General features: G+C 40.2%; 2 non-coding genes across 2 annotated transcripts; both read left to right on the top strand.

The window, feature by feature from the left end:
* The first annotated feature begins 439 nt into the window (after window positions 1-439).
* trnaa-ugc (transfer RNA alanine (anticodon UGC)) lies at window positions 440-511 on the top strand. The gene has a single exon. It is a non-coding gene; the product is annotated as a tRNA-Ala (tRNA).
* Window positions 512-691: 180 nt separating this feature from the next.
* trnas-aga (transfer RNA serine (anticodon AGA)) lies at window positions 692-773 on the top strand. Its single transcript has one exon. It is a non-coding gene; the product is annotated as a tRNA-Ser (tRNA).
* The last annotated feature ends 7,163 nt before the right edge of the window (window positions 774-7,936 follow it).

Below are 7,936 nucleotides of genomic sequence, written 5' to 3' on the forward strand. Positions count from 1 at the left end.
AAGATTTAAAAGTCAAATATGTGCAGGCTTTGGATATTACTTTGCAACATGAATGCTGTTTTTCTACTGTTCACCTTTGTGACAAAAGATAAAATCAGTTGTAAAGTTGTAAAAACACTGTCTCTTACAGCTCACTGTGCACTGTTTTGGTTTCAGATAAGCCTTAAAACTCACAGATATGATAGTCAAAGTGCTCTTTCTGGGTCATATTGTATCAACAGGTTCCTGAAGCAACCCACCCCCACCCATGCAGCCCTTTGCACATTTCAGTCTCAATGCTCAGATACATTACAGACTTGTAGTAAAAGAAAAAAAAGTGACTGTATAGTGGTGAATAAAGTCACCTTCTCTTATTATTAAACCCTAAAAAGTTATCAGTTTTGTGAAAATGTAGTCCACCAAACATGTGTCGTATATCATGTGTGAGTCATGACTCATAGGGGATGTAGCTCAGTGGTAGAGCGCATGCTTTGCATGTATGAGGCCCCGGGTTCAATCCCCGGCATCTCCAGCTGCTTTTATGGCTTTCCAGGTCACAGATTACTCTTAAGGACACGGTAGTCTCTCTAAAGTACTGAAATGATAAAATGGTAGATTGATCTCTCCAATATATGGCAAGCTTTTTTTTCGGCTGTTGAGTAGGTTCTGAACATTTATGGAAATTGGATGACTAAATTTTACAATGTTGTATGTTGTCGTGGCCGAGTGGTTAAGGCGATGGACTAGAAATCCATTGGGGTCTCCCCGCGCAGGTTCGAATCCTGCCGACAACGAAACATGCTTTTGAGCAATTCCTTACCTGAGCACACAGATGATACGCTTGTAGACTTCTGTACCTACCGGGATATTTCAGGTATGGACATTTAAAACGATCGACAAATAAATACAAAAGTAACTGAACAAATAAAATGGAAATGTTATGCACACAAGAATAAATCTGTCGTTTTTTGTACTTTGTAGACGCTTTATTTGGGTATTGTCTCATAGTCGGTGAGTTATAATTCTTTACATCCTTACTATGTTTTAAAAATGTTGGTCTAAATATATAAACAACCGCCTTTCAGTGAAATTGCATTCTGTAATTACTTTTACCTTCTACATGATACTTTTCATTGTTAGTGGCGGAGTCCGCCATTCCCTCACAGGACTGAAATTGCCTTCTCTTGTAGAGCTGCTGGCTCCATCTACTTTAACTGTGCCTTGCTGTTGTGTTGGGTTGCAGCTTCAATGGTTGCTCAAGGCAAAAGGTCAATTATTGACCAACCACTTTCAAAACATTTTACCGACATATTTTTGGCCGCTCTGTTAACAAAATCATTCTGAGACTCGAGGAATGTTTGTTTCTGGATCACAAAGACAAGAAACCCAACGTGGAAGTATTACAGTTTTATAGTTGATGACTTGTGGGTTTTTTCTTTTCATGGTTGAATCTGTGTAGCGTACTGATACCTGTAAATGAAACCACATCCTTCCCTTCTGTTGTCTTTCAATTACAAATGATTGTTGGCCTTAAAAGGAGACTCCATGCACAGTGGTGAGCATTGCTGCTTCCCAAATAGTTGACCAAGGTTTAATTCCCAGCTATTGCAGACATTCACTATTGTCTGTAATGTGATGTGGTATCAATCTGAAATAAAATGAAATGGTCAGTTCTGAACCACTTTGTACAGTTTAGACCGTTTGGTGAATGCAACTGGTTGACATGTGGAAATGGACTGAACCTCAGCAAAGTAAAGTGACACTGCGCAAAGCCTGAAGGCTCAGAGCTTATCTTTGCATGCCTGCCTCTACTGCTGCCATTGAAATATTTCACCAAACCTGACCGAAATGTGTCCACAGTGGACTGTTTGCTGCTAAAATGTTTGGACACACACAGACACTTTTCTTTATCTGCTCACTGTCTAAAATTGTTGTGGGACACCCAGCACGACAACAAACACGCACTCACATCAAGCAAACGCAGACAAACAGACAGACTCGTTTGCCATCCAACTGACAAATATGCACACACCTGCACACACAATCACACACACACACACACACACACACACACATGCACCTTATCACAGCAGTGGGAGGTGGTTTTGAAGCTGTGACAAACTGTCCAGCCAGCTGAGGCTATCCATGGAGAGTTTTTCTGTTCTGTTGTTTGATGCTGTTTTAGTAATTAACTCAGACAAAAGCTCCAGCAGCTCCTTTCTGATGTGCACTCAACACACGCACACACATAGACACACATCTATCCCTTCCCTGATAAACAGCGAGTCTGGGGACATGCAGAATGTGTCAACAGCTTCATTCCGAAGTAGTTTCAGAATGAGCATGTGGGAATCTGTGGGAATCTCTTTGTGGATATGTGGGATAACGTGAGGTTTTCACTGTACTTCCTCACATCCTTCTACAGATCCTGAAACATGAGCCTCACACAGCAATAAGTGGAGTTCCCTGTAATGTAAATATGTCAGCACATGATAATTCAGTGTAAACTGAATAAAGCAGCACTGGTGCAGGGAGAAACTGCAAAAAATTAGATGCTGCTTGGAAGAAAATCTCTGAAACTCTTTAACTGCTGAAGCTTTTGCCCTGCAGACAGGGGATTTGCATTCTTACTGCTTTAAGAATAATTAATTTTACATTTGCCAAAATAGTTTTGGGTTTAAAAGAGGCATTCAAATTCGGATCCCCTAAAGCTGCAGGCCAAATTAAAAAGGAATAGTCAAAATCAAAGAGATATCCTGACCATAGTATATGGGAGGAGTTCCAGAAATGCTGGATCCAACATTCCCCACAGTCCACAAGTATCCACAAGTGGATAGCACACAGTATTTCAGACCTTACCTGCCTCAAAAATGTCTTTTCCTTTAGACTCCAAACAATCACTTTTAATGCAGCCTTTCCATTAAACATTTCAGTTTTCAAGGTTCCCCCAGTAAAATGATCAGTATTATTGAATTACTAGTGCAGTGCCCGTAGGAAGTATGTATTCGTATAGTGGGAGATGCAACATACGAAGTGAATAAAGCCAAATCTCCGCTTAGCATGCTAATCGCGAATAACAGAATTTGCACAGACCACGACAACGTCTGCAACTCCATAAAACACTTACTTTTCATAAGGTATACACACCATCCAGCACATACACATTGAACATTGATATTTGCTGGAAACTATTTGAATATTATTGGAAAATTTAACCTTGTAGTGCACTTTAAAACTCTGAAAGATAGGTAGGCTAAATAGACTTACAGATGAGATGAGTCAGGGTGTAAATCCAGAGTGAATTGTGTTACTGACCAGGTGTAGGCCTATCACACAATGGGGTGGAGCTTCCCTAAAAGGGGTGGAGCTCCCCTTGTGTCAAAGGCGTCCGATCAGAAACAGTGCAATGCCGCAACACGTCCTACGTAAATAATGATATTTTGAAAAATGAATTAAAAAATCTTCAAAATTGAGGATGCACACCTTCGTGCCATGTACAAGCCACATACGAAATCTGAGGTCCGTCTGACTAACGGTCAGAGAGATATGCCCTAGACACACACACACACACACACACACACACACAGACGCTTCTTGCTTTATATATATATATATATATATATATATACACACACACATATATATATATATATATATATTAACTTAAGAGAGCTCCCAATGGCCCTCATTTATCAAGCGAGCGTAGAAACCAGCGCAGATCTGAGTGTATATTTCGATTAACGATCGTATCTCGCCAATCACAGCGTAAAAATGATCGGCTGCTGATAAATGTGGCGGCTCGAAACATGCGTGATTTAAATACCACGCCCTAATATATACCCGATTCAGAAGACTCGCCTTCAGAGGCCGAAGGACGCAATGCGGCCAAAAAGAGGATTTTTTCACCCTCTAAAGTCAACTTTATTAGCAAAGTGCACCGTTACAATTAACAATAGGGGCAATATAGACATATTAAAGAAATACGCAGCGACGGAGGTTTATGAAATAAAAGTACTTATAGTTATAAATTCAAACAAGTTCACTGAATATTTTACATTTGGAGCACGGACTTAAAAGTTTTCAGCTTTTTGGTTGAAGGAGGTAAACAATGTTTTAAAGTAAGTTTTAATTAAAAAAGAAGAGGATTTCTCAGTCAGAAAGTGAAACGCTGACGTCCAACAGCAGCAACACAACAAACTTGTTTTGTTTGGCAGCACAAAAAGTGAAAAAGAAGGAAATCAGTGGTGCTGTCAGCAGAGTAGCGGACCATTAAACTCCCGGCGAGGTTTGAGTAATTACATCGTGATATGTAAAGCCTAATAATCTATATAATATCCGAATATTGCTATTATTATGATGGAGATATATTATTCACCTCTTTACATTTACTAATAATGGTGTCCTAGTCAGAGGAGCGTGTGACGGCGCTGATTGGAAATGTTTCTATTCGGGCAGCACCGCTGGTGAAGGAGACACTGACGCTCCGGTGTCGGAGCAGGATAACAGTAAACAGCAGAAGACAACAACATTTAATATCCTCAGCTGGTATTTTGTTTAAAGAATTTCACGATCGCAGGGTGTATTTATTTTTGGATTATGTTTTAATGATAAATGATGTAGTCTAAACATGTTTTGCTTTGTCACTATTAAAAATCAAAACACCACGGAGTTTTATCAGCTCCAGGCATCGATACAATAGTCTAAGATCAATTCTCCAACTCAGACTTGTGCACTTCACGCTGACTCAAATTTGCGTACACGAGCTGAGAGCAGACGTGAGATCTGATCGTACCGTCCGCTCACGGCCAAATTGATAAATGCCGAGGCTTGCGTAGAAATCATCTTACGCCCACTATACGCTCACTTTCTGACGTACGCTCGTTTGATAAATGAGGGCCAATGTGTGTAAATATCACCTTACCTCACCATACTGCACTCTCTAAGCAGAGTGATGTTGTGCACTGTGAAGCCACAAATTCACACGGAGGATCCGCTGGTTAACTTGCATTCAGCATCAGGATGTTTGTGTCATTTTGATTTATTATTATACACAGTCTCTTCTACACATAGACAGACGTGTTGGAGACACACTGACAACAGTTTACACAGCTCCACGAAACATCATCACTCTGCGCTAACATCTCTCAGGATGGTCTGTTCCTGCCAGTTGTTCTCTCCGGCTCTCCAATCCTAACTTTCGTCAAGTGGAGCCACACTTTTTTAATTATAATACAGGTAGACGTGAGTCTATAATGAGCACCAGATGTGATAGAGATGGATTAGATTCAAAACTACACTTTAAAAATAGTTTCCGTCCCAGATAACAATATGTTTCCTTTAAGGAGATTTCTTGACAGGATTCAGTGTGTCACGACTGTTCCGTGACTTTCACAGCCTCAGACCCACCTATAACAAGGCCGTCATGCTGATCCCACAGCACTAACACCTGAAAGTAGGGAGTCAAAAAGTCTGATTGTCCGCCCTACTTCAGCACCAGTTGTTCCCATGGAAATAGACCTGCAAGCGCTTTCACAGGAGTAGTACTTCTTGTGACAAGTAAACTGAACTGCTTACCTGTGGAGGGCAACACTGACTCCATCAGCACTTACTCACAGTTTATACAGTGTAGGTTTCCAAATGTACTTGTTTAGGCTTTGAAGTTGAAACCTCAGCTTTGAAGTTGTAATCTTTAAGATTTCAGTCCTTGCTAATTTGGCAAAAACATTGTTAATGGTTGCATTAGTAAGTACAGTTTATTTAACTGTACTTAGTAATGAGTACTCCTTTAGCCATACCTGTCAAGTTTTGGATTTGAAAATAAGGGAAATTTTCCAGCGCCCACTGCAAACAGTCCCACCACCCCAACCAAGCTCCAGTCTCCCTAACATTTTAAGACAGGTGTACAAGAAAGCTAAAATCACCACTTGTCAAATTGTTAAACTACAATTGGCTTTATGCACAGCTGCACTACTTCCTGAACTCCAGCCAGCTCCTTTGTTTCCTTTCTGCCATTATTGGACAAACTTATTAATCCAGGTGTGCCTAACCTCAGTTGTCACAGCAACAATAATCAGACACACCTGGATTAATCAGTTAGTCAGAACCCTATGAGTGACGTCATGGTGACTACGTCCATTATTCATTTTTTTAAAAGATATTTTTGGGGCATTTTAAAGCTTTATTGATAGAGATATGTTGAGAGTGAAAGGGAAAGACAGAGGGAGAGTGCAGCCCAGGTTTGAAGTCTCGGGCCAGCTGAGCCTCTATTTATATGCGCTCTACTAGGTGTGCCACCGGAGATGCACCAGGTTCATTATTTATACAGTCTATGGTTGTCACTCATCTGATGTCACACACTAACCTTGTAACAGCTGCCACCTACAGTACCTGTAGTAGCTGCTGCGGATGGCAGTTATCATGAGGCTAGTGACAGAGCTCAGATTGGGAATGTTTTTTTTTTTTTTTACTCTGCCCGGGCCTGGTTAAAATATGGGAGATTTACGGGATAATACTAATATGGGAGGACGGGTAAAATACGGGACTTTCCCGGCCAAAACGGAATACTTGACAGGTATGCCTTAAGCAGCTACTTTTTTTGGAAAATCAACTGAAGAGCAACTGATGTGCACCCTGAAAAAACTAACACTGATCTGCTGGTAAAAATGTGTCGAGGCATTGTGATGAGTGATTGCAGTCAGTAAATGACAAATACATTGCATTTCCTGTGACTGGTCCTGTTTTTCACTTGAATTTATGTAATGTGAAGCAGAAGCAGTAGGGGATTATATTATCAGTAAGTTAACACAGCTGATTCAACTGAAAAGTGAGGCTGATATCAATGAGGCAAGAATGCAGGAAAACAGGATCCAAGATTACATGCATGAATCTTTGTGCGTCACCTGTGCGTGAGAAGTAATTTTTTTAAAGTAGCTCAGGGCAAACACTTCCCCCCTACAACATCCAACATTCTCAACTCAACTCAAACTTTATTTATAAAATATATAATATATAATACAAATAAACAAGATATAATATATAAAACAACCGGGGTTGACCAAAGTGCCGTACAGTATATCACAGTTGCAGGAAATAAGGTAAAAACTGAAAAAAATACATAAACACAATGCAATACAATACAATAGAATAAAAATAAAATAGAATAAAATAAAATAAATTCAAATTTGAATTTTTTTTTTGCCAGATGTCCACTTAAACTTGATTAAAAGCCAGGGAGGAAAAAGTGTGTTTTTAGGGAGGATTTAAAAACCTCAAAAGATCCTGCAGACCGGATGTTCCAGGGCAGGTTATTCCACAAAGACATGGTCCCCTTTGGTTTTGAGTCTGGTTTTAGGGTTGGCCAGTAGCAGCTGATTGGAGGATCTCAGTGTTCTGGCAGGGGTGTGGATTTGAAGGAGCTCGGTCAAATACTGGGGGGCCAGGCCATTAAGAGCAATACAATTTACAATCTATTCTAAAAGCAACCGAGAGCCAGTGCAGTGAAGCTAGGATGGTGATATGTGGTTATGTTTGCGTTGCCAGTAAGGAGACGGGCAGCTGCATTTTGTACCAGCTGCAGGCGCTGCAACAGTGAGTGGTCCAGGCCAACATACAGTGAATTACAGTAATCCAATCTGGTATTAATAAAAGCATTTTTACAAGCATTTTTTTCCTAATCCATTTTAAGATGAAAATTAAGGGCAACTTTAGCTTAATTGATTCTATTTTACCAGGTTCAGATACATTTCTGTTTGTCTCTCTTTTCTGCAGACAAACAGCACAAATCAAAGATTATGTTGAATGTATAATGGACCATAACAGCATTTCCAGATTTCACAATGGAGCTCAGGAGCAACAAGCAAACTTCTACTTTTCAGACTTCAAACCAGAGCGCTGTATTTATTTAAGCCTGTCCCTCGTCTGGAGTGTTTGGTGAAACAGGAGAGCTGTGTTTTCATGT

This window comes from Centropristis striata, chromosome 23 (assembly GCF_030273125.1).
Source record: "Centropristis striata isolate RG_2023a ecotype Rhode Island chromosome 23, C.striata_1.0, whole genome shotgun sequence".
NCBI lineage: Eukaryota > Metazoa > Chordata > Actinopteri > Perciformes > Serranidae > Centropristis > Centropristis striata.